General features: G+C 44.8%; 1 protein-coding gene across 3 annotated transcripts in view; it reads left to right on the top strand.

Annotated features, from left to right (window-relative positions):
• Window positions 1–25,212, top strand: part of LOC139384731 (genetic suppressor element 1-like) — a 307,652-nt gene that overhangs the window by 201,748 nt on the left and 80,692 nt on the right. The window contains exon 1 of one of the 3 annotated variants that reach the window (XM_071129593.1): window positions 608–779. The exons of the other annotated variants lie outside the window; for them this stretch is intronic. The gene's annotated coding sequence lies outside the window, so the exon portion shown is untranslated. Of the gene's footprint in view, window positions 1–607; window positions 780–25,212 lie in introns of those variants that run through there. 3 annotated transcript variants of the gene reach the window in all.

Genomic DNA, 25,212 nt, shown 5'->3' with positions numbered 1-25,212 from the left:
GTGGGAGCTGTGCTCTTGGTAGGTGTCTGCCCCCTTGTGGACGTTCAGTGAAATTGTCATTTTCATAGCTCTGCAGATTTGATGTCAATTCGATCGTCCATGCATTCAATAGCTCATGAACACGTAAATAAACACGTTATATTTTTGGCCTACCTAAATCGGCTATTTCATGATCATTTTAGAAATTAAACTATATTTGAATTGTGTTATGTTTAAAAGTAGACTAGTGTCATCAAACGATTAATGGAATTTAAAATGATAAATGCATGTATTCAGCCTATAAATTATAAATAGGCCTGCCTACCTACTTGCGCATTGATCTCATTCAACCCTGTGACACTAAGCAGCCTCGTCTGCCCCTCCTGCCTTATAACATGTGTAATGACACAACAAAGCCGCTACAGTACATGAACTCCATTCCTGTCATGTGTGGAATGTGAAGCATCGGCCCTCTATTCTTTTCAGTGGCCGGGGGACAATGTGGGGTCAGCGCTCCGACGGCGTGACATGGGAGCAGGTGCTTGTCCCCATGTCTGTCTGTTTGTCTGTCCCCCACTAGAGAAGAAGCCCCACCTCCCTCCTTTCTCCCTCCCTCCCCTCCGGGCTCTGCTCTGCTCAGCAGCCGGCTGGCTCCCTCGGTGTGCCTCGCAAGCGACGGAGCTTCCTGCGTGACAACAAAAGTAGCCTACTGTCGACAGCGCGGAGCGCGGCGATGGATTTGCGCTTTTACCACTAGTGGGGATTATAATACAAATATTGGATTATACTCTCCTTTTGCGGTGAGTTTTTGTCGGTATTCGTTTGGTAAGCAGCGTTTTCAGAGTAAATGAGTTAACAGTAGGGAGGTTTGTTGAGAAAGTTATGACTATCTCGAGGAAACGATTGTCGTGAATTGAAGCTCGATGCTGGCTTGCAGTTCTTGCGTTGCGGTGTGTTAGCGCATCAACGGCTTTGTTTTATGATGCTGTTTTGTGATATTGTCCTGTGTGTCGGTGCGTAAAGCATTCGTCTTTATGACAAATGAAAACCGAAACTGGATTTGATCAATGTTACCTATTTGATTACGGATATGTAGGCCTAGGCTATTGTTGAGTTACATCTGGGCTACGTTTAACAGTGTCCAAATGATGACTTGTCGATACATTGTCCCCGGGGGTTGTCGCCTTGAGTGTAGAGTTGATCAACTAAGCTTTGCGACAGCTTTCCTGGTGTGGTTGTCATGCCTTCATCGGCAAAAAAATTATTGTGAACGAGGCACGGTTAATTAAAGACATCGAAACCTTGGTAGAAATTGAGAAGTCTGCTTTGTGTCATTTTGTTTTATTGCCTTCCATAGCTAAGTTATGTAGGCTATTGGAAATAATAGCTTCTTCCATCATAACATTGAAATTACAATGTTTAGCTATATGTAGGCCTATTTATCTCAATTTGTCGGTTATATTATAAATAATGGAATACATGGAAACGTGTGTATTACTATTTTTCCGTTTATGACTCTGCTATTACATTTCTGGGCTAGTTATTTTGAAACGGGTTGTATGCCTGTGGGATCTTTGTAGCTTATATTAGCCGGTTTTGTCTAGAAGGGATACAGTTTGTTGTTAAAGGGTGGGAGAATTTTCGCAGCAGGTTAGGATAATTAATGTAGCAGGTTAGGATGAGTAGGTTAAGGTTAGGAAAAGTGTTAGGGTTAGCTAAAATGCCACCCAAAACTTTTGACGTCAATTTGACAAAAGCTGTATCCCATCTAGACATGATCATGTTATCTCCATTGTCCCCACCGGTCGTATAAAATGGCGATGGTGTGACTCTGGTAAACGTTTGTTGGTCGTAGACGTAGGGTGTCACAAGAGGACTTATATTGAAGATGACTGTCCGTGACCGAGCGTGTGTGTACACAGACGCCAGGTGGAGTGGGTCAATAACTTCCCACGCTCCTGGTGCGCCAACCAGCGATCCCCTTGTTACCGGAGGCGCGCGTAGCCTCAGCTTCTAAAGTAGGCATTAACACACACACACACACACTACACGGAAAAGGCGTCGGGCCAGTGTGCAGAGTCGCACTGTGCTGTGTACTGAGGTTATCAGTAGCCAGAAGAAGCGGGTTATTTGTTTACCCGCGGCTGATAAGGCTCAATGACCTCAGAATAATCCGCCATGTTGCCGCTCTCCTCTGTCACTGCAGGCTGCTGATTGGAGCTTGATGTATGGAAATTATAACGCAAAGTGTTACATTGTATTTATTGGACTATGTCAAGTACAACGTGGAGCTGCCTGCAGATGTATTGCTCAGTGGTAGAAAACTAAAACGGATTAAAACCAAAACAACCAAACCAAAACAACCAAAACAAAATATATTTCTACCTAAAACACAACCTCTATTGTTGCAACATTGTTCCTCTACCCCCTGTGCTGTCATTGTACTTTATGACTGTTCTGACAGTGTGTTCTACCTACAGTAGGCAGGTGGTGTGTCTATGGCCTCAGTCCTCCCGGTGACAGTTTGTCAGTGGTAAAAGCCATATGTCCCTGTTTAGACAGTGATTAGAGCCTACAAGGTGCTGTGTGTGTGTCTGTGTGTTTACACAGTGTGCCTAGATCTAAGGTGACCAGTTTGAATTTCCTTATCTCCGATAGCTTTCAATGACAGAGACTGTAAAGTTTGCATGGGTTTACATATGTGTCTATTGGAGAGATGCAGGGAGGAGGCTGGCCTCACATTGGACTATTAGAACTACAGTATGTCCCAGGGTTTCTCTGAAACTACAATGCACAGCATTTGAACACACAGTGAGGTGAGCGAAGTGTGTGTAGGCACATGTGTATGTTCACTGAGTTCTCTGTGTGTGACTGTGTGTATGTTCACTGAGTTTTCTTTTTTTCTGACTGTGTGTATGTTCACTGTGTTCTCTGTGTGTATGTTCACTGAGTTCTCTGTGTGTATGTTCACTGTGTTCTCTGTGTGTGACTGTGTGTATGTTCACTGAGTTCTCTGTGTGTGACTGTGTGTATGTTCACTGAGTTCTCTGTGTGTGACTGTGTGTATGTTCACTGAGTTCTCTGTGTGTGACTGTGTGTATGTTCACTGAGTTCTCTGTTTGTGACTGTGTGTATGTTCACTGAGTTCTCTGTGTGTATGTTCACTGAGTTCTCTGTGTGTATGTTCACTGAGTTCTCTGTGTGTGACTGTGTGTATGTTCACTGAGTTCTCTGTGTGTGACTGTGTGTATGTTCACTGAGTTCTCTCTGTGTGTATGTTCACTGAGTTCTCTCTGTGTGTATGTTCACTGAGTTCTCTGTTTGTGACTGTGTGTATGTTCACTGAGTTCTCTGTGTGTGACTGTGTGTATGTTCACTGAGTTCTCTGTGTGTATGTTCACTGAGTTCTCTGTGTGTATGTTCACTGAGTTCTCTGTGTGTATGTTCACTGAGTTCTCTGTGTGTGACTGTGTGTATGTTCACTGAGTTCTCTGTGTGTATGTTCACTGAGTTCTCTGTGTGTATGTTCACTGAGTTCTCTGTGTGTATGTTCACTAAGTTCTCTGTGTGTATGTTCACTGAGTTCTCTGTGTGTGACTGTGTGTATGTTCACTGAGTTCTCTGTGTGTATGTTCACTGAGTTCTCTGTGTGTATGTTCACTGAGTTCTCTGTGTGTGACTGTGTGTATGTTCACTGAGCTCTGTGCTTGTTGGGGTTGTGTGTATGTTCACTGAGCTCTGTGCTTGTTGGGGTTGTGTGTATGTTCACTGAGCTCTGTGCTTGTTGGGGTTGTGTGTATGTTCACTGAGCTCTGTGCTTGTTGGGGTTGTGTGTATGTTCACTGAGCTCTGTGCTTGTTGGGGTTGTGTGTATGTTCACTGAGCTCTCTGTGCTTGTTGGGGTTGTGTGTATGTTCACTGAGTTCTCTGTGTGTGACTGTGTGTATGTTCACTGAGTTCTCTGTGTGTATGTTCACTGAGTTCTCTGTGTGTATGTTCACTGAGTTCTCTGTGTGTATGTTCACTGAGTTCTCTGTGTGTGACTGTGTGTATGTTCACTGAGTTCTCTGTGTGTATGTTCACTGAGTTCTCTGTGTGTATGTTCACTGAGTTCTCTGTGTGTATGTTCACTAAGTTCTCTGTGTGTATGTTCACTGAGTTCTCTGTGTGTGACTGTGTGTATGTTCACTGAGTTCTCTGTGTGTATGTTCACTGAGTTCTCTGTGTGTATGTTCACTGAGTTCTCTGTGTGTGACTGTGTGTATGTTCACTGAGCTCTGTGCTTGTTGGGGTTGTGTGTATGTTCACTGAGCTCTGTGCTTGTTGGGGTTGTGTGTATGTTCACTGAGCTCTGTGCTTGTTGGGGTTGTGTGTATGTTCACTGAGCTCTGTGCTTGTTGGGGTTGTGTGTATGTTCACTGAGCTCTGTGCTTGTTGGGGTTGTGTGTATGTTCACTGAGCTCTCTGTGCTTGTTGGGGTTGTGTGTATGTTCACTGAGCTCTGTGCTTGTTGGGGTTGTGTGTATGTTCACTGAGCTCTGTGCTTGTTGGGGTTGTGTGTATGTTCACTGAGCTCTGTGCTTGTTGGGGTTGTGTGTATGTTCACTGAGCTCTGTGCTTGTTGGGGTTGTGTGTATGTTCACTGAGCTCTGTGCTTGTTGGGGTTGTGTGTATGTTCACTGAGCTCTGTGCTTGTTGGGGTTGTGTGTATGTTCACTGAGCTCTGTGCTTGTTGGGGTTGTGTGTATGTTCACTGAGCTCTGTGCTTGTTGGGGTTGTGTGTATGTTCACTGAGCTCTGTGCTTGTTGGGGTTGTGTGGTCTGTCTTTGCGATGGAAGAGAAACCACTGGAAGATGTTTGGGTAATGAGGGTTTTCCCTGGCCAAGCTCTCTCTCCCTGTCTCTCTCTCTGTCGGTCTCTCTGTCTGTCTCTCTCTCATGGAGCTGTTAGTCTAGGGTTAGTCTGGAGGATTGTGTGGTGATGGGGTAATGTGGGATCTGGTTGACAGGCTTTCACTCCAGGCGCCGGGGAGGGGTGTGTGTGTAGGCCTGTCTTTTAACTATGCCTGTTTTCCCCCTTCCACACACTCCCTCATGGAGTAAAAACAGCAGGATGAAACAGAGGTGTAAAACAGGGAAGGATAAACAGGAAACAGGAAGAGTAGAGGCAGCTTTACAAACATGTCATAAACCACCTGTTTGACGAGGAGTCAGAGGGAGACAGACAGACGCACCCTAGGGGTCCGTTACCCCCTTACACCTACTGCCGTTTGCTCACCTCTCCCCCAGCTAATCTAACACAGTGATGAATGGCGTGTCAGGTTGAAAGTAAAGAGTCAGGTAGAGGAACATAGTGGTTTGACACCCCTGCTGTAGTCCCTGAGGTGTGTGTGTGACATCCGTCAGTTGTGTGTGTCTGCTCACGGTGTGTGTGATGGAACAGGCCCAACCTGATCTGTGAGGTAATTACTCTGCGACTGTTTAGTGACACACATCGTCACACACACACCGTGTCCCTGTGTCACACTCTGCTCAGGGGTTTAATGTTACTTCATCTCCACTGCGGGGCGATGTCCCATGTGTGTAGGTTTAATGTTACTTCATCTCCACTGCGGGGCGATGTCCCATGTGTGTAGGTTTAATGTTACTTCATCTCCACTGGGGGGCGATGTCCCATGTGTGTAGGTTTAATGTTACTTCATCTCCACTGGGGGGCGATGTCCCATGTGTGTAGGTTTAATGTTACTTCATCTCCACTGCGGGGCGATGTCCCATGTGTGTAGGTTTAATGTTACTTCATCTCCACTGCGGGGCGATGTCCCATGTGTGTAGGTTTAATGTTACTTCATCTCCACTGCGGGGCGATGTCCCATGTGTGTAGGTTTAATGTTACTTCATCTCCACTGGGGGGTGATGTCCCATGTGTGTCTAGGTTTAATGTTACTTCATCTCCACTGCGGGGTGATGTCCCATGTGTGTAGGTTTAATGTTACTTCATCTCCACTGCGGGGCGATGTCCCATGTGTGTAGGTTTAATGTTACTTCATCTCCACTGGGGGGCGGTGTCCCATGTGTGTAGGTTTAATGTTACTTCATCTCCACTGGGGAGCGATGTCCCATGTGTGTCTAGGTTTAATGTTACTTCATCTCCACTGCGGGGTGATGTCCCATGTGTCTAGGTTTAATGTTACTTCATCTCCACTGGGGGGCGATGTCCCATGTGTGTAGGTTTAATGTTACTTCATCTCCACTGGGGGGCGATGTCCCATGTGTGTAGGTTTAATGTTACTTCATCTCCACTGCGGGGCGATGTCCCATGTGTGTAGGTTTAATGTTACTTCATCTCCACTGGGGGGCGATGTCCCATGTGTGTCTAGGTTTAATGTTACTTCATCTCCACTGCGGGGTGATGTCCCATGTGTCTAGGTTTAATGTTACTTCATCTCCACTGCGGGGCGATGTCCCATGTGTGTAGGTTTAATGTTACTTCATCTCCACTGGGGGGCGATGTCCCATGTGTGTAGGTTCAGTCCTGCTTTCCAGGATGGATAAGGAGCAGCCTTCATTTGCCAACCTAGTGACACATGACACACATACACACTTTCTCATACATACACACACCATCAATCCTCTTTTGCCCGCAGACACACACACAAAGCAGACCTTTCTGTAAAACTCTTGGTGGAATGGCGAGTGTGTTGTTGGCACATATGTAAACGGTTCAGCTTGTGCAAACAGAGGGATACAATGACCCCCCCCCCCCCACACACACACACACACACACACACAATTCTCCCAGCAGGCACCAGATGTTATCACCAGTCACTTGATCTGTCCCAGCATGCCCCTGGAAAAAGACACCTGACCTCTGATCCTCACCAACAGAAACGTGTGTGTGCGTGTACATTTGTTTGGTGTTATTGTTTGTCATTAGTTTGTTTTGCAATTGAATACCGTTTAGTATTATTTGTGGTTTATCTTGTAGTGCACACTGCTTTGGCAACATTGGACTAGTCATGCCAATGAAACTAAATTGAATTGAATTAATGTGAGGTAATAACATGTCTCAGTCTTTTAGTCTCCTGGAGCACTAGACTGAGGGGTGTTCCTTTCCCTGATCTGAGACTGAGCAGAGAGCTTGTCTTTCACTAGAGAAGAGCACACAGGAACAATGTGAAAGGAAGAGTCATTTCTCAGGTCTAACATTAGCTTACCCAGTAGCGATAACAATAACTGGAGAGCACAGAGTTGTGTGTTTAGCCGTGTGTGTGTTGTTAGCTGCTGTAGCTAAAGTCTCCAGGTCTGATAAGCACTGGCCAAACAAACTCTGCACAGGCACACGGGAGGCAAAGCTAACACACACACACACACACACACACACACACACACACACACACACACACACACACACACACACACACACACACACACTGGCTAAGCCAAACTCACACATGTAGCCAAACACACACTGTGCCTGGCCACTTCAAAAGAGAACTCTGAGAAACACTGTAGAGTTGACAAAGCAGAGTGACGTCCTTCATTCACTCTGTGTCAATGTTTTTATGTGGTGTGTGTGGTGTGTGTGGTGTGTGTGGTGTATGTGGTGTGTGTGGTGTATGTGGTGTATGTGGTGTGTGTGGTGTGTGTGGTGTATGTGGTGTATGTGGTGTGTGTGGTGTATGTGGTGTATGTGGTGTGTGTGGTGTATGTGGTGTATGTGGTGTGTGTGGTGTGTGTGGTGTATGTGGTGTATGTGGTGTGTGTGGTGTGTGTGGTGTATGTGGTGTGTGTGGTGTGTGTGGTGTGTGTGGTGTATGTGGTGTGTGTGGTGTATGTGGTGTGTGTGGTGTGTGTGGTGTATGTGGTGTGTGTGGTGTATGTGGTGTGTGTGGTGTGTGTGGTGTATGTGGTGTATGTGGTGTATGTGGTGTGTGTGGTGTATGTGGTGTATGTGGTGTATGTGGTGTGTGTGGTGTATGTGGTGTGTGTGGTGTATGTGGTGTGTGTGGTGTGTGTGGTGTATGTGGTGTGTGTGGTGTGTGTGGTGTGTGTGGTGTATGTGGTGTATGTGGTGTGTGTGGTGTATGTGGTGTATGTGGTGTGTGTGGTGTATGTGGTGTGTGTGGTGTGTGTGGTGTATGTGGTGTGTGTGGTGTATGTGGTGTATGTGGTGTGTGTGGTGTATGTGGTGTATGTGGTGTGTGTGGTGTATGTGGTGTGTGTGGTGTATGTGGTGTATGTGGTGTGTGTGGTGTGTGTGGTGTATGTGGTGTATGTGGTGTATGTGGTGTGTGTGGTGTGTGTGGTGTATGTGGTGTATGTGGTGTATGTGGTGTGTGTGGTGTATGTGGTGTGTGTGGTGTATGTGGTGTGTGTGGTGTATGTGGTGTGTGTGGTGTATGTGGTGTATGTGGTGTGTGTGGTGTATGTGGTGTATGTGGGTCAATTTGAAATGTAATCAAATTCCAGAGAAAAGTCCTCATCCTCCTATTTTCCCCTCACTATGTCTCCCTTCTCCTTCTCTTCCTGTGTTCTATTGCTTTCTCTTACTTCTTCTCCCCGTCTATCTTGCTCTCTCTCTCTCTTCCTTCATTATTCCCCCCCTCTCTCTCTAGTCATGTGTTAGCCTGTCACATGTCTCCTCAGGGAGAGAAAGACTGTCATTATAAACATACTGGAAGTGCCACTGGCATCTGCTACATCAGCTGAGTGTCATAGGGTGTGTGTGTGTGTGTTTCCTTGTTTACTGGTGAAGAGGATATTATCAGTGGAGGAGAAATGCCTTACATGCATCTACCTCTGTCTAGTCTAGTCTGCAGCCTCTGTCCTTAACAGCCTCACTAAACCCCTAGAGGCAGATTACTCCAGTCTTGTCTAATGACACTGATATCAGGTCAGTGTGTGTTTTTTTCTTCTCATGGATAAGTTAGGATAGGTTAGTATTTGTGTAGAGTAAGCTGATCCTAGATCTGCTATAAATTCGACCCAGAGTGTGTTAAGGGACAGAGCTCCACTCTGCCCTATTTACTCTGAGTAGACTCTCCTACCCATCAGCCTTTGCTCTCATCGCTAATGGCGAGAGAAAGTGTGGCCATGGCGACGGGTTCTCCTCTCCGACTCGCCCGGAGGGACAACACCAGCAGCCATCCATCATCCACACAAGGGCAAAAGACACACACACACACACACACACACAAACACACACACACACACACACACACACACACACACACACACACACACACACACACACAGAGAGTAGACCCCGACCCTTCCCCAATAGCAGAGGGTGGTCGTTGCAGTGAGTAGCCAGGCTGTGAGGCTGTAAGTGTGTGTGTGTGTGTGTGACTCCTTGTGGAGTCACCATGGATCCCTGTCCCTAGCAGAGCACAGGGAGAGATAATTAGCCAACCATAACCCTACACACTACATCAGAGCGACAGAGAGAGAAAGGAGGGGTTGAGCGAAGGGGAGAGGGAGGGGACGAGTGAAGGAGATTAGTAGGGGGAGAGAGAGGCAGTCTGGGTAAAGAGATGACCAGCAGAGACAACAAGAACAACAGTAGTGTACATAGTGGTGTATGGTTCAGTGTGAGTAAGGATGTAGTGTGGGGTATGACTGTGGTTGAGGAGAGATGTCATTGCTGGAGGTAGACAGGAGAGGCTGGCAGGTGTAGTTACCATGATAAGCTCCACAGCTGGCTGGGCCTTGTGATGTGTCTGTGCCTTTGTCTATGTCTTAGTGTGTGTCAGTGTTTGTGTCTGTCTGTTTTGGTGTATTTGGGTATGCTGTTTGTCTTTCTCTGTGATTCTGCCTTTGGTGTTTGTATTTGTGCGTCTACGTGTGTGTGTGTGTGTCTTTTTGTGTCTCTTGAGTGTGTGTGTTAGTGTGTGTCAGTTGGAGCCTCCATGATGGGAGCAGGTGCATGCTCTACCACTCCAGGCCCGGAGCCCAGTAGCTCTCAGCTCTGGGCTGCCTGCTATCAGCTGGGCTGGGTCTGGCTCCACCACCAGGGGAGAAGTGGGCCATCTACCCCACATTAGCCACAGCATCTCAGACGCCAGCCAAGGCCCTGGGTCTGTCTCCACCACCAGGGGAGCAGTGGGCCATCTACCCCACATTAGCCACAGCATCTCAGACGCCAGCCAAGGCCCTGGGTCTGGCTCCACCACCAGGGGAGCAGTGAGCCATCTACCCCACATTAGCCACAGCATCTCAGACGCCAGCCAAGGCCCTGGGTCTGTCTCCACCACCAGGGGAGCAGTGGGCCATCTACCCCACATTAGCCACAGCATCTCAGACGCCAGCCAAGGCCCTGGGTCTGGCTCCACCACCAGGGGAGCAGTGGGCCATCTACCCCACATTAGCCACAGCATCTCAGATGCCAGCCAAGGCCCTTGGTCTGGCTCCACCACCAGGGGAGCAGTGGGCCATCTACCCCACATTAGCCACAGCATCTCAGACGCCAGCCAAGGCCCTGGGTCTGGCTCCACCACCAGGGGAGCAGTGGGCCATCTACCCCACATTAGCCACAGCATCTCAGACGCCAGCCAAGGCCCTGGGTCTGGCTCCAGAGACAAAGACACAGTGTGTGAGTGAAGGGTATGTGTGTAATTGGGTTTCTCTCTGTGTGTGCGTGAGTGAGTGAGTGTATGTGTGTGTGTGTGTGGTTACCAAGCTGATGTGTCATACGCCCACACTGCTGTTTCAGAGAATACTGACACATATACACTGTGTCAGAATACTTTATGTATGTGTCAGAATACTTTGTGTCAGAATACTTTATGTATGTGTCAGAATACTTTGTGTCAGAATACTGTATGTATGTGTCAGAATACTTTGTGTATGTGTCAGAATACTTTCTGTGTGTCAGAATACTTTATGTATGTGTCAGAATACTTTGTGTCAGAATACTTTATGTATGTGTCAGAATACTTTGTGTCAGAATACTGTATGTATGTTTCAGAATACTTTGTGTATGTGTCAGAATACTTTCTGTGTGTCAGAATACTTTATTAATGTGTCAGAATACTTTGTGTATGTGTCAGAATAGTTTGTGTCAGAATACTTTGTGTATGTGTCAGAATACTATGTGTATGTGTCAGAATACTTTGTGTATGTGTCAGAATACGTTGTGTATGTCAGAATACTTTGTGTCAGAATACTTTGTGTATGTGTCAGAATACTTTGTGTGTGTCAGAATACTTTGTGTCAGAATACTTTGTGTATGTGTCAGAATACTTTGTGTGTGTCAGAATACTCTGTGTCAGAATACGTTGTGTATGTGTCAGAATACGTTGTGTATGTGTCAGAATACTTTGTGTATGTCAGAATACTTTGTGGGTGTCAGATTACTTTGTGTCAGAATACTTTATATATGTGTCAGAATACTTTGGGTATGTCAGAATACTTTGTGTGTGTCAGAATACTTTGTGTCAGAATACTTTGTGTATGTGTCAGAATACTTTGTGTCAGAATACTTTATGTATGTGTCAGAATACTTTGTGTATGTGTCAGAATACTTTGTGTATGCGTCACAATACTTTGTGTATGTGTCAGAATACTTTGTGTATGTGTCAGAATACTTTGTGTATGTGTCACAATACTTTGTGTATGTGTCAGAATACTTTGTGTGTGTGTCAGAATACTTTGTGTATGTGTCAGAATACTTTGTGTATGTGTCAGAATACTTTGTGTCAGAATACTGTATGTATGTGTCAGAATACTTTGTGTATGTGTCAGAATACTTTCTGTGTGTCAGAATACTTTATGTATGTGTCAGAATACTTTGTGTCAGAATACTTTATGTATGTGTCAGAATACTTTGTGTCAGAATACTGTATGTATGTTTCAGAATACTTTGTGTATGTGTCAGAATACTTTCTGTGTGTCAGAATACTTTATTAATGTGTCAGAATACTTTGTGTATGTGTCAGAATAGTTTGTGTCAGAATACTTTGTGTATGTGTCAGAATATTATGTGTATGTGTCAGAATACTTTGTGTATGTGTCAGAATACGTTGTGTATGTCAGAATACTTTGTGTCAGAATACTTTGTGTATGTGTCAGAATACTTTGTGTGTGTCAGAATACTTTGTGTCAGAATACTTTGTGTATGTGTCAGAATACTTTGTGTGTGTCAGAATACTCTGTGTCAGAATACGTTGTGTATGTGTCAGAATACGTTGTGTATGTGTCAGAATACTTTGTGTATGTCAGAATACTTTGTGGGTGTCAGATTACTTTGTGTCAGAATACTTTATATATGTGTCAGAATACTTTGGGTATGTCAGAATACTTTGTGTGTGTCAGAATACTTTGTGTCAGAATACTTTGTGTATGTGTCAGAATACTTTGTGTCAGAATACTTTATGTATGTGTCAGAATACTTTGTGTATGTGTCAGAATACTTTGTGTATGCGTCACAATACTTTGTGTATGTGTCAGAATACTTTGTGTATGTGTCAGAATACTTTGTGTATGTGTCACAATACTTTGTGTATGTGTCAGAATACTTTGTGTGTGTGTCAGAATACTTTGTGTATGTGTCAGAATACTTTGTGTATGTGTCAGAATACTTTGTGTATGTCAGAATACTTTGTGTATGTGTCAGAATACTTTGTGTATGTCAGAATACTTTGTGTATGTCAGAATACTTTGTGTATGTGTCAGAATACTTTGTGTATGTGTCAGAATACTTTGTGTATGTGTCAGAATACTTTGTGTATGTGTCAGAATACTTTGTGTATGTCAGAATACTTTGTGTGTGTCAGAATACTTTGTGTCAGAATACTTTATGTATGTGTCAGAATACTTTGTGTCAGAATACTTTATGTATGTGTCAGAATACTTTGTGTCAGAATACTTTGTCAGAATACTTTATGTATGTGTCAGAATACTTTGTGTCAGAATACTTTATGTATGTGTCAGAATACTTTGTGTATGCGTCACAATACTTTGTGTTTGTGTCAGAATACTTTGTGTATGCGTCACAATACTTTGTGTATGTGTCAGAATACTTTGTGTATGTGTCAGAATACTTTGTGTATGCGTCACAATACTTTGTGTATATGTCAGAATACTTTGTGTATGCATCACAATACTTTGTGTATGTGTCATTCTACAACCTAAGGAGAACCTCTGTTTAATTAACAGGGGCTGAGAGAGGATGGGGGGAAAGAGGGGAGGAAAGGAGGAGGGGAACATGGAGGAGAGGAACATGGAGGAGAGGAACAGACAGAGAGCTCGTAGATAGATATACCCTGGAGACAGTTTCACACTGGGCGGTATGTGTGTGTGTTTGGGAGAGAGAGAGATCCTTTCTAAGCAGAACCTCGTCCCTGTCATTGCTGTGCTTTCATGCCGAGCCAGGCAAGTACAGATGGAGAGAAGAGAAGGAGGAGAGAGGGAGAAATACAGAGAGAGAGTGGAGGACAGGAAGTAGGGGTGGTGAATTATAAAACACACACAGAACACTGGGCTGATAGTCCAGACTGGTAGACCAGACTCCCACTGGGCTGATAGACCAGACTGGTATACCAGACTCCCACTGGGTTGATAGTCCAGACTGGTAGACCAGACTCCCACTGGGCTGATAGTCCAGACTGGTAGACCAGACTCCCACTGGGCTGATAGACCAGACTGGTAGACCAGACTCCCACTGGGCTGATAGACCAGACTGGTAGACCAGACCCCCACTGGGCTGGTAGACCAGACCCCCACTGGGCTGATAGACCAGACTGGTAGACCAGACCCCCACTGGGCTGATAGACCAGACCCCCACTGGGCTGATAGACCAGACTGGTAGACCAGACCCCCACTGGGCTGATAGACCAGACTGGTAGACCAGACCCCCACTGGGCTGATAGACCAGACTGGTAGACCAGACCCCCACTGGGCTGATAGTCCAGACTGGTAGACCAGACTCCCACTGGGCTGATAGACCAGACTGGTAGACCAGACTCCCACTGGGCTGATAGACCAGACTGGTAGACCAGACCCCCACTGGGCTGGTAGACCAGACCCCCACTGGGCTGATAGACCAGACTGGTAGACCAGACCCCCACTGGGCTGATAGACCAGACCCCCACTGGGCTGATAGACCAGACTGGTAGACCAGACCCCCACTGGGCTGATAGACCAGACTGGTAGACCAGACCCCCACTGGGCTGATAGACCAGACTGGTAGACCAGACCCCCACTGGGCTGATAGACCAGACTGGTAGACCAGACCCTCACTGGGCTGATAGACCAGACTGGTAGACCAGACCCCCACTGGGCTGATAGACCAGACTGGTAGACCAGACCCTCACTGGGCTGATAGACCAGACCCCCACTGGGCTGATAGACCAGACTGGTAGACCAGACCCCCACTGGGCTGATAGACCAGACTGGTAGACCAGACCCCCACTGGGCTGATAGACCAGACTGGTAGACCAGACCCCCACTGGGCTGATAGACCAGACTGGTAGACCAGACCCCCACTGGGCTGATAGACCAGACCCCCACTGGGCTGATAGACCAGACTGGTAGACCAGACCCCCACTGGGCTGATAGACCAGACTGGTAGACCAGACCCCCACTGGGCTGATAGACCAGACTGGTAGACCACACCCCCACTGGGCTGATAGACCAGACTGGTAGACCAGACCCTCACTGGGCTGATAGACCAGACTGGTAGACCAGACCCCCACTGGGCTGATAGACCAGACTGGTAGACCAGACCCTCACTGGGCTGATAGACCAGACCCCCACTGGGCTGATAGACCAGACTGGTAGACCAGACCCCCACTGGGCTGATAGACCAGACTGGTAGACCAGACCCCCACTGGGCTGATAGACCAGACTGGTAGACCAGACCCCCACTGGGCTGATAGACCAGACTGGTAGACCAGACCCCCACTGGGCTGATAGACCAGACCCCCACTGAACGACTGCTCTCCTCTAATGCAGGAGCACCACTTTCACAAAGAGCGGTGTGGTGTATGTGTGAGCGTCTGAGTGTGTGTGTGTGTGTGTGTGTGTGTGTGTGTATATGTGAGCGTCTGAGTGTGTGTGTGTGTGTGTGTGTGTGTATATGTGTGTGCAGGGTCAGAGGGAGCTGTACTCTCATGCTGTCTGATGTAACTCTATAATGGAGGTGAATGGAGGCCTGCAGGGTAATGATAGAGTACAGGTATACTGACAGACACTAGAATACTCTACTGTCTAACTACTGTACCCTCTCTCTCTCTCTCTCTCTCTCTGTCTCTCTCTCTTTCTCAATTCAGTTTCAATTTAAGGGGCTTAATTGGCATGACAAACAGATGTTTACATTGCCAAAGCAAGTGAAATAGATAATGAACAAAAGGGAAATAAACTATATAAAATTAACAGTAAACATTACACTCACAAAAAAAATATGGGTTGTATTTATAATGGTGTTTGTTCTTCACTGGTTGACCTTTTCTTGTGACAACATGTCACAATCAGTGCTGTTTTGATGGCACACTGTGGTATTAGAGCCAAAAGATATGATAGTTTATCAAAATTGGATTTGTTTTGGAAGTCTTTGTGGGTCTGTGTAATCTGAGGGAAATATGTGTCTCTAATATGGTCATACATTTGGCAGGAGGTTAGGAAGTGCAGCTCAGTTTCCACCTCATTTTCGCCTACGGCGGCCTTTCTCAATAGCAAGGCTATACTCACTGAGTCTGTACATAGTCAAAGCTTTCCTTAATTTTGGATCAGTCACAGTGGTCAGGTTTTCTGCCACTGTGTACTCTCTTTTTAGGGCCAAATAGCATTGATGTTTTTGTTAATTCAGTAATGATATTTTTGTTGTTTCATGATTTTGTTGGGTCTCTCTCTATCTCTAAGAGTCTTGCTCAGCAGCCTTATAGATGGCCTCTCATATTCTTGATGATGTGGATGTGGCCGTGTAATAGAGAGAGTGTGAGCACACACACACACACACACACAGACCTGGGGCTAGATCTCATCTCAGAAGTCAAACTGACCTGGAACTACCAGAGCATGTTTATCCTGGTGTATCTGAAAGTGTGTGTGTGTGTTAGAGGTTGACCGATTATGATTTTCCATGCCGATACCAATACCAATTATTGGAGGACCAAAAATAGCCGATACCGATTAATCTGACGATTTTTAATGACAATTACAACAATACTGAAATAACATTTCTATTTTAACTTAATATAATACATAAATAAAAATCTATTTGGCCTCAAATAAATAATGAAACATGTTCAATTTGGTTTAAAAAGACGGTATTGGAGAAGAAAGTAAAAGTGCAATATGTGCCATGTTAAAACGCATCGACTATTTCTCTCTATTCCATATGTATTTCATATACCTTTGACTATTGGATGTTCTAATAGGCACTTTAGCATTGCCAGACTAATCTCAGGAGTTGATAGGCTTGAAGTCATAAACAGCACTGTGATCAAGCATTGCTAAGAGCTGCTGGCAAACGCAGTAAAGTTTGAATGAATGCTTACGAGCCTGCTGCTGCCTACCACCGCTCAGTCAGACTGCTCTATCAAATATCAAATCATAGACTTAATTCTAATATAATAAACACAGAAATACGAGCCTTTGGTCATTAACATGGTCAAACCAGGAAACTATCATTTTGAAAACAAAATGTTTATTCTTTCAGTGAAATACTGAACAATTCTGTATTTTATCTAACGGGTGGCATCCATAAGTCTAAATATTCCTGTTACATTACACAACCTTCAATGTTATGTCATAATTATGTACAATTCTGGCAAATTAGTTCGCAACGATCCAGGCGGCCCAAACTGTTGCATATACCCTGACTCTGTGTGCAATGAATGCAAGAGAAGTGACACAATTTCCCTAGTTAATATTGCCTGCTAACATGAATTTCTTTTTACTAAAATATATACTTCTGTGTATTGATATTAAGGAAGGCATTGATGTTTATGGTTAGGTACATTCGTGCAACGATTGTGCTTTTTTAAAATCATCCCCCGTTTGGCGAGGTAGGCTGTGATTCGATGATAAATTAACAGGCATCGCAAGCTAGGACAAGCTAGTTAACCTAGTAATATCATCAACCATGTGTAGTTAACTAGTGATTATGTGAAGATTGATTGTTTTTATAAGATAAGTTTAATGCTAGCTAGCACCTTACCTTGGCTCCTTGCTGGACTCGCGTAACAGGTGTAACAGGTGGTCAGCCTGCCACACAGTCTCCTCGTGGAATGCAATGTTATCGGCCATAATCGCCATCCAAAAATTACGATTACCGACTGTTATGAAAACATAAATTGTTATGAAAACTCGCCATGCCGATTAATCGGTCATCCTCTAGTGTGTATGTGTGTTTGTGTTCATGTGTGGGGTTTTAAACATGCTTACATGTGTGTCCATTTCAGTCATACAGGTTCAACCCTGGAGTTCCCCAGGGGTGTTAGTGTTCTCTTTAACCCCAGTAAGGTGCCCTGTCCTGGGGCAAATTCCTCCAGCTGCCATTCCTCTGCCTGGAGCTCTGGGTCTTTGTAGAGGACCGGGATCCTTGTTCAAAGAGGCCATAGCAGCAGGGATCATGGCTGATGAGAGGCCCTTGTTAGTGGGGTTAACTGAACTACAGTAGCTGCTAGCATGTAGCTCTTAATGCTAGTCTGTTTCACCAGTAGTACTCCTCTGTGCTAATGTACTAAACTAATAATCGGATATTGGTTTGGGAAAGAGAGGAGAGATGTTATACTCATGGAGGCTGGGCTAGATTAGCCAGGACTATACTGGACTGAGTTGGGTTAATGTTAGGCTGATCTGATCCTTGATGTGTGCTTAGCAGCCTAGCAGCTGGATCTGATAGACAAACAGACAGACAGACGGCTGCTTGTCTGTCAGAAAGTATCTTCATTGGTTGTTTTAACTAGCTGATAGTCAAATCCCTTCCTGGTTAAAGATGAACGGCCCTCTAGAGCTGCCTGACTGTTATCTCTGCACTGGCCAGGGCACACAGGAGCCAAGAGGATTTACTCTGTCTGTGCGTGTGCGTGTGTAATCTGCATTCCATCCAGCAAGAGGGCAGAACAGGGTGTGTGTGTTGTTGATTTTTCATTTGTTTGTTAGTGATCGGCTTTTCTCACAGCAGGACGATACAACAGTCTGTTTACTGTTGTATCGTTGGCAGGTAGCCTAGTGGTTAGAGCGTTGGACTAGTAACCGAAAGGTTGTTAGATCACATCCCCAAGCTGACAAGGTTAAAATCTGTCATTCTGCCATTGAACAAGGCAGCTAACCCACTGTTCCTAGGCCGTCATTGAAAAAATGAACGTGTTCTTAACTTACTTGCCTAGTTAGAAAATGTCAGTTAGTCATTGTGTGTGTGGTGTTCATTGGATTTCCTTCTGATTTCCCAGGACAGGGAAGTATAGAAAGGGTTATTAAGTGCCCTGGGTGATGTTTAACTGAGCCCTTCAATCCCTTTTACTGTGGTAAAGTTACTGAGAACAGAGAGATTTAACCCCTACTGAACTGCTGACCCAGTGTCATATTATTGACAAGTGTTTTGACCATAGAAATAGACTTAATAGAACAGGCGTCCCCATTCAAGTCAGTGATAGCATAGTGGGTGGCCATTGTGAGTGAGCCCATATGAGCCATGCAGGAAGTAAAACCAGGAAGTGTACCCATCAATCTAGGCTGTGATTTGTTGTATCTTCTCAACTGACATTACAAAAAATACATTCCATTGCATGAGCCACATTACTTAACATCATTTGAATTAACATTCTACATTACCATGGAAAAGATTGCCTCACAATACCAGGCAGCATATGAGTTTACCACTAAAATTCCAGGGTTAGAGGTTCCAAGCCCGGTCTATTAGTTATATTTCTATAGTATTGACACCACTAACAAATAGCCCAATGATGATTCAATAAGGATGTATTGAATTGTTCTTCCTCCTAAATGGCTCCATATGTGTTCTCTCCATGTCAAACGTCTGTTCTGTCAAGCTGAAGTCAGCCATAACCCAGGGGTCTGCCTCTGGTCTGCCTCTGGTCTACCTCTGGTCTGCCTCTGGTCTGCCTCTGGTCTACCTCTGGTCTGCCTCTGGTCTGCCTCTGGTCTGCCTCTGGTCTGCCTCTGGTCTGCCTCTGGTCTGCCTCTGGTCTACCTCTGGTCTGCCTCTGGTCTGCCTCTGGTCTACCTCTGGTCTGCCTCTGGTCTACCTCTGGTCTGCCTCTGGTCTGCCTCTGGTCTGCCTCTGGTCTACCTCTGGTCTGCCTCTGGTCTGCCTCTGGTCACACTGCTCACTATAGAACTGCTGCTGAAGAGCTGGGGACTCCCTCTCAATTCAATTCAATTCAAGGGCTTTATTGGCATGGGAAACATGTGTTAACATTGCCAAAGCAAGTGAGGTAGATAATATATAAAGTGAATATATAAAGTGAAATAAACAATAAAAATTAACAGTAAACATTACACATACAGAAGTTTCAAAACAATAAAGACATTACAAATGTCATATTATATATATATATATATATATATATATATATATACAGTGTTTTAACAATGTACAAATGGTTAAAGGACACAAGATAAAATAAATAAGCATAAATATGGGTTGTATTTACAATGGTGTTTGTTCTTCGCTGGTTGCCCTTTTCTCGTGGCAACAGGTCACAAATCCTGCTGCTGTGATGGCACACTGTGGAATTTCACCCAGTAGATATGGGAGTCTCCATGTCGCTATGATGCACCTCCATCTGCTGGCCAAAGACAGTATAACAGCCAGGAAGAACATCCTTCTCTCCCAGCCTTCTGAGAACCACTAGACCTGTTGCAATGTGTGGCGTGTGGTGATGACTCATGTCTGGTGTTTAAGGAGAAGTAAAACTCACTACCATGGAAAACACTGTCCTCATGACTAATGTCTGGTGTTTAAGGAGAAGTAGAACTCACTACCATGGAAAACACTGTCCTCATGACTCATGTCTGGTGTTTAAGGAGAAGTAGAACTCACTACCATGGAAAACACTGTCCTCATGACTCATGTCTGGTGTTTAAGGAGAAGTAGAACTCACTACCATGGAAAACACTGTCCTCATGACTCATGTCTGGTGTTTAAGGAGAAGTAGAACTCACTACCATGGAAAACACTGTCCTCATGACTCATGTCTGGTGTTTAAGGAGAAGTAGAACTCACTACCATGGAAAACACTGTCCTCATGACTCATGTCTGGTGTTTAAGGAGAAGTAGAACTCACTACCATGGAAAACACTGTCCTCATGACTCATGTCTGGTGTTTAAGGAGAAGGAGGGCTCACTACCATGGAAAACACTGTCCTCATGACTCATGTCTGGTGTTTAAGGAGAAGGAGGGCTCACTACCATGGAAAACACTGTCCTCATGACTCATGTCTGGTGTTTAAGGAGAAGGAGGGCTCACTACCATGGAAAACACTGTCCTCATGACTCATGTCTGGTGTTTAAGGAGAAGGAGGGCTCACTACCATGGAAAACACTGTCCTCATGACTCATGTCTGGTGTTTAAGGAGAAGGAGGGCTCACTACCATGGAAAACACTGTCCTCATGACTCATGTGTGGTGTTTAAGGAGAAGGAGGGCTCACTACCATGGAAAACACTGTCCTCATGACTCATGTCTGGTGTTTAAGGAGAAGTAGAACTCACTACCATGGAAAACACTGTCCTCATGACTCATGTCTGGTGTTTAAGGAGAAGTAGAACTCACTACCATGGAAAACACTGTCCTCATGACTCATGTCTGGTGTTTAAGGAGAAGTAGAACTCACTACCATGGAAAACACTGTCCTCATGACTCATGTCTGGTGTTTAAGGAGAAGTAGGGCTGACTACCATGGAAAACACTGTCCTCGTGACTCATGTCTGGTGTTTAAGGAGAAGTAGAACTCACTACCATGGAAAACACTGTCCTCATGACTCATGTCTGGTGTTTAAGGAGAAGTAGAACACACTACCATGGAAAACACTGTCCTCATGACTCATGTCTGGTGTTTAAGGAGAAGGAGGGCTCACTACCATGGAAAACACTGTCCCCATGACTCATGATGTGTCCTTGTGACCAATAGTGTTTACTGTGGATGATCTAGATGATTTATGTCAGTGAAGAGTAGGCCTACATTGTCTTGAGTATTTCAATGAACTCAGCAGTAGGTCTTTGTTTCTACCGTTGGCATTGAACTGTTCAGACAGGTACATTTAGAATGTGTAGTATTGGGGTGGTTGGTTGTGTGTCTCCTGGTTATCTCCTGGTTATCTTATGACAGCTGTGTTGTGTCCTGTAATCCGCTTCATAAGGATTGTCTGGGTTAATCCTATTTGTGTGTGTGTGTGTGTGTGTGTGTGTGGCCCTACTGCTGTGCCTCTCTCAGCAGGGTGCTGTGCTGAAGGCTGATGGGAAAATGACCCTCACCCAATCCCCCCTGATTCTTTCTCTCTCTCTTCCTCTTCTTCTTCCTCTTTCCTTTCCTCTCTGTGCTACACTCTTCATTTCAGGCACAGGAACACTGACATCCATTGATCCACACCCTCACAAACTGGGGGCAATCTATCTGTCACACACACACACGGGCATAGTCTCCTACCTTCACAGTCCTCACACCAACACGACTGCATTGATTTTCCACCCAACCTGTTCAGACTTTACCGCCTCTCCAGAAACCTCCTCTCTTCCTCCACTACGGTCTCACTGCGTGTCAGAAACTCTCTCACTACTTTAGTCTGTTACCTACATGGGGTAACTAGACGTTTCCTCTGTGATCACTGATACATGGTGAGGTTGTGTCTTCATCCTCCTCTACATAAAGTCTGAGATCACACAGTTTCATGGAATCATACTTCAGAGTCTTCCACATCCTGACAGTGGATGTCATCTTATATTTAGAGCAGGCAAACCATGTCAGATCAGTGGCTGTGATATTAAGGTACCAATTACAGTTGGGTAATATGATCCTAGATCTGTGGTTAGGAGAAAAGTCTACTTCAAGCAGGCAGGGATAGATGCGGTAAAGAGGTCAATCGAATTCTACCAAAACAATGGAATTGCCATGGAAATGAATGGTGGAAAGGGCCTTGGGGGAAAGTCCTGAATCTCCTCATTGCCCCCCAGAAAAATTATCCTACATTTAGGCTGTTGTTTATGTGTGTATTTCACACTATGTTGAGGTAAAAATCGAAGTATAATTATTGTATAGATGTCAACTTCAATACCTGTTCATGTCATCATCACCAATCAACTGCATTACAGTTAAAAAATTACTTTGACTACCACCACTGATTTCTCTATGCTACCAGCTTATATGAATGGGAGTTGACCCCTTCTACATCTATGCTGATGGCCTATAAAATGGTGTAATACTGCCACCTGCCACCAGAGAGCGATAACACAGAGACACAGGGCTACATTAGTGCTGTTCTCTCATCATCACAGAACACAGTGTATGGTTGGGGAGTGTGGTTGTTCACACATAGCTTCTAGTGAAAAACCACATAACAGGCACAAGAGCTTGTCACTTCTCTAAAATCATTTAGAGGTTATGGGTGAGGCTAGAGAGAGGGGGGAGGGTGCTCTGTGTTTTCTCAGAAGAGACAGATCGTGAGTTTTAGTGGCCCTTTGCACAATACTGGCCACCATGTTGCTTTTCTCATGACTAATCTCGCTTTCTGTCTTTCTCCCTCTCTTTTTCTCTTTGTCTTTCTAGTTCTATCTTTCTCTCTCTTGTTCTCTATTTCTCTCTCTTGTTCTCTCTGCCTCTTTTTTTCTCTCTCTCTCCCCTCCCTTCTCATTTGGAGAAAGGTAGCGAGCGTCCGAAGGAGGAAATGACTAAAGAATCGACTCATTCACACCCCAGCAATGACAGCCAGAGGAGGGAGGGATGGAGAGATGGAAACCAACAGCTTTAACCCTTAACTGCCCAGCCCAGTCTAACCACAATTACACTCAGTCTTTTGGGTTGTTATGATAGATAGATAGATAGATAGATAGATAGATAGATAGATAGATAGATAGATAGATAGATAGATAGATAGATAGATAGAGATAGAGATATAGATAGATAGATAGATAGATAGATAGATAGATAGATAGATAGATATAGAGATAGATAGATAGATAGATAGATAGATAGATAGATAGATAGATAGATCGATAGATAGATAGATAGATCTTCACTTTATATATTCACTTTGTATGTTGTCTACCTCACTTGCTTTGGCAATGTTAACACATGTTTCCCATGCCAATAAAGCCCTTGAATTGAATTGAATTGAATTGATAGATAGATAAAATAGTAAAAAATAAAGTTAGAGATGTCCACCAATACAACGCCAGAGACTGATGAGTCTCTCTGGTAAGAACACCTTGAACACCTTGTTATATACCGGATCTATCTATCTACCTACCTACCTACCTACCTACCTATCTATCTATCTATCTATCTATCTATCTATCTATCTATCTATCTATCTATGATAACAACCCAAACCAAGTTGAGATAATATGACCCTTTTTCTCTGCAGATAGCCAGTCTAACTGATGAAAAGGCTCCCCCTCCAGATGAGTACGAGGAGGGAGTTTAAATACAACTATCACCAGCTTGTTCTGTCTGCTCTGTAGCTTATTCTTTAGATGCCAGGTGTCACTATCAGATATTTAGAGGTCAGAGCTGGGAATGGGTATATTTAGCTTTATCTTTGTGTAAACCTTTAGGGCCGTAGTCTGATACAAGGTAGCGGACTGAAGTTTTTGGTGTAACCACTGAGTTGTCCACTTTGACACTAAAACCAAGGGGTCCTTGCAAGCTTTACTCTGGAACCAAATACGATGGGTTCTGTTTTTCCAAGATGCAGAGAAAGTTCGTTATCTGAAAGCCATTTAGTGATATTGAATAACTCTGCACTAAGGATCTCTTCTACTGAGGCTTTGTTCTTATGGGACACCAGTAGAGTCATCCACATACAACAACTAATTACGAGAGCAAGATGATTTCATATCATCATTGTACAGCAGGAAGAGAAGAGGGCCGATGATGCTCCCCTGTGGGACCCCACAGCTAATCCCCTTCACACCAGAATGTTTTCCATAAACATCCACGATTTGGTCTCTACCTGTTTAAATTGGATTTAACCCAGTCAATGGCCCTGCTGTTAAAAGTCAGTTGAAAACAATAGGCGTGTCAGTGGATTGGGTCTTTCTAAAACCAGACTGTAGTTCATCTAAAATATTATTCTTGCTAGTATATTTCAGCACTTTTGACAGCACACTCAAAATAGATACAGGTCTATAGTTGCCCTTGTCTGCTGTTATTTACTCTTAGTAATATTGCAAAATAGCAGTATTGTGTGCATACATGTGTGTGTGTGTGGGTGTGTGTGTGGTATAAACCCCTCAACTGGCTCTGTGTGAGGTAACTGTAGTGTGTATCTGCTCTCGGTTGGTGATAAAGAGGGCAGATCAAAGCTGTTTTCTCTCCCACTGGAAGCCAAGCTTTTGTATCTGAACATGAGCCTGGCTGTGTTTGCTTAGTGTGTGTTTGCTTAGTGTGTGTTTGCCTAGTGTGTGTGTGTGTGTGTGTGTGTGTGTGTGTGTGTGTTAGCAGTTTAGATGTGGGGGCAATGTTTCAGTAACAGGCCAGAACAAGCTTCCACCTTAGCCTATGGCATTATCTCTTTCTGTCTCTCACTCTCTCTCTCTCTCTCTCTCTCTCTCTCTCTCTCTCTCTCTCTTGCTCTCTCGCACTCTCTTTCTCTCTCTCTCACACTCGCTCTCTCTCGCACTCACATTCTCTCTCTCTCGCACTCACTTTCTCTCCCTCTGTCTCTTTGTCTCCCTGTCTCTCTTTCTCTCTCTATCTTTCTCTCTTCTTTTTCTAACAGCCAAGAAGAGGAGAAGGAAGGGAGGAGGAGGGGAGGGTGTCAGCACCTCACATATTTAACCACCCCTCCTCCTCCCTCTCTCCCCGGCAGGGGGGTCAGATGTGACGACTGGGGCTGTGTGTAGAAAAAGAGGCAGCTGACACACACAGTCTCCCCTCCCCTCCTCTCCCCCCCTCCCCCTCCCTCCCTCGCTCCCCTTGGCAGGGCATCCATGCCTCTGTTATCTCCCAATGGCTCAGGAATTATAGGTTGAGAGGAGGAGGGGGAAGGTCATGTGACATCGCAGCAGCTGCTAGGCTAAGAATTTCTGTTTTCACTCAGCGAGAGAAA

Source organism: Oncorhynchus clarkii, chromosome 26, assembly GCF_045791955.1.
Source record: "Oncorhynchus clarkii lewisi isolate Uvic-CL-2024 chromosome 26, UVic_Ocla_1.0, whole genome shotgun sequence".
Classification (NCBI taxonomy): domain Eukaryota; kingdom Metazoa; phylum Chordata; class Actinopteri; order Salmoniformes; family Salmonidae; genus Oncorhynchus; species Oncorhynchus clarkii.
This window is presented reverse-complemented; position numbering and strand designations above follow the sequence as displayed.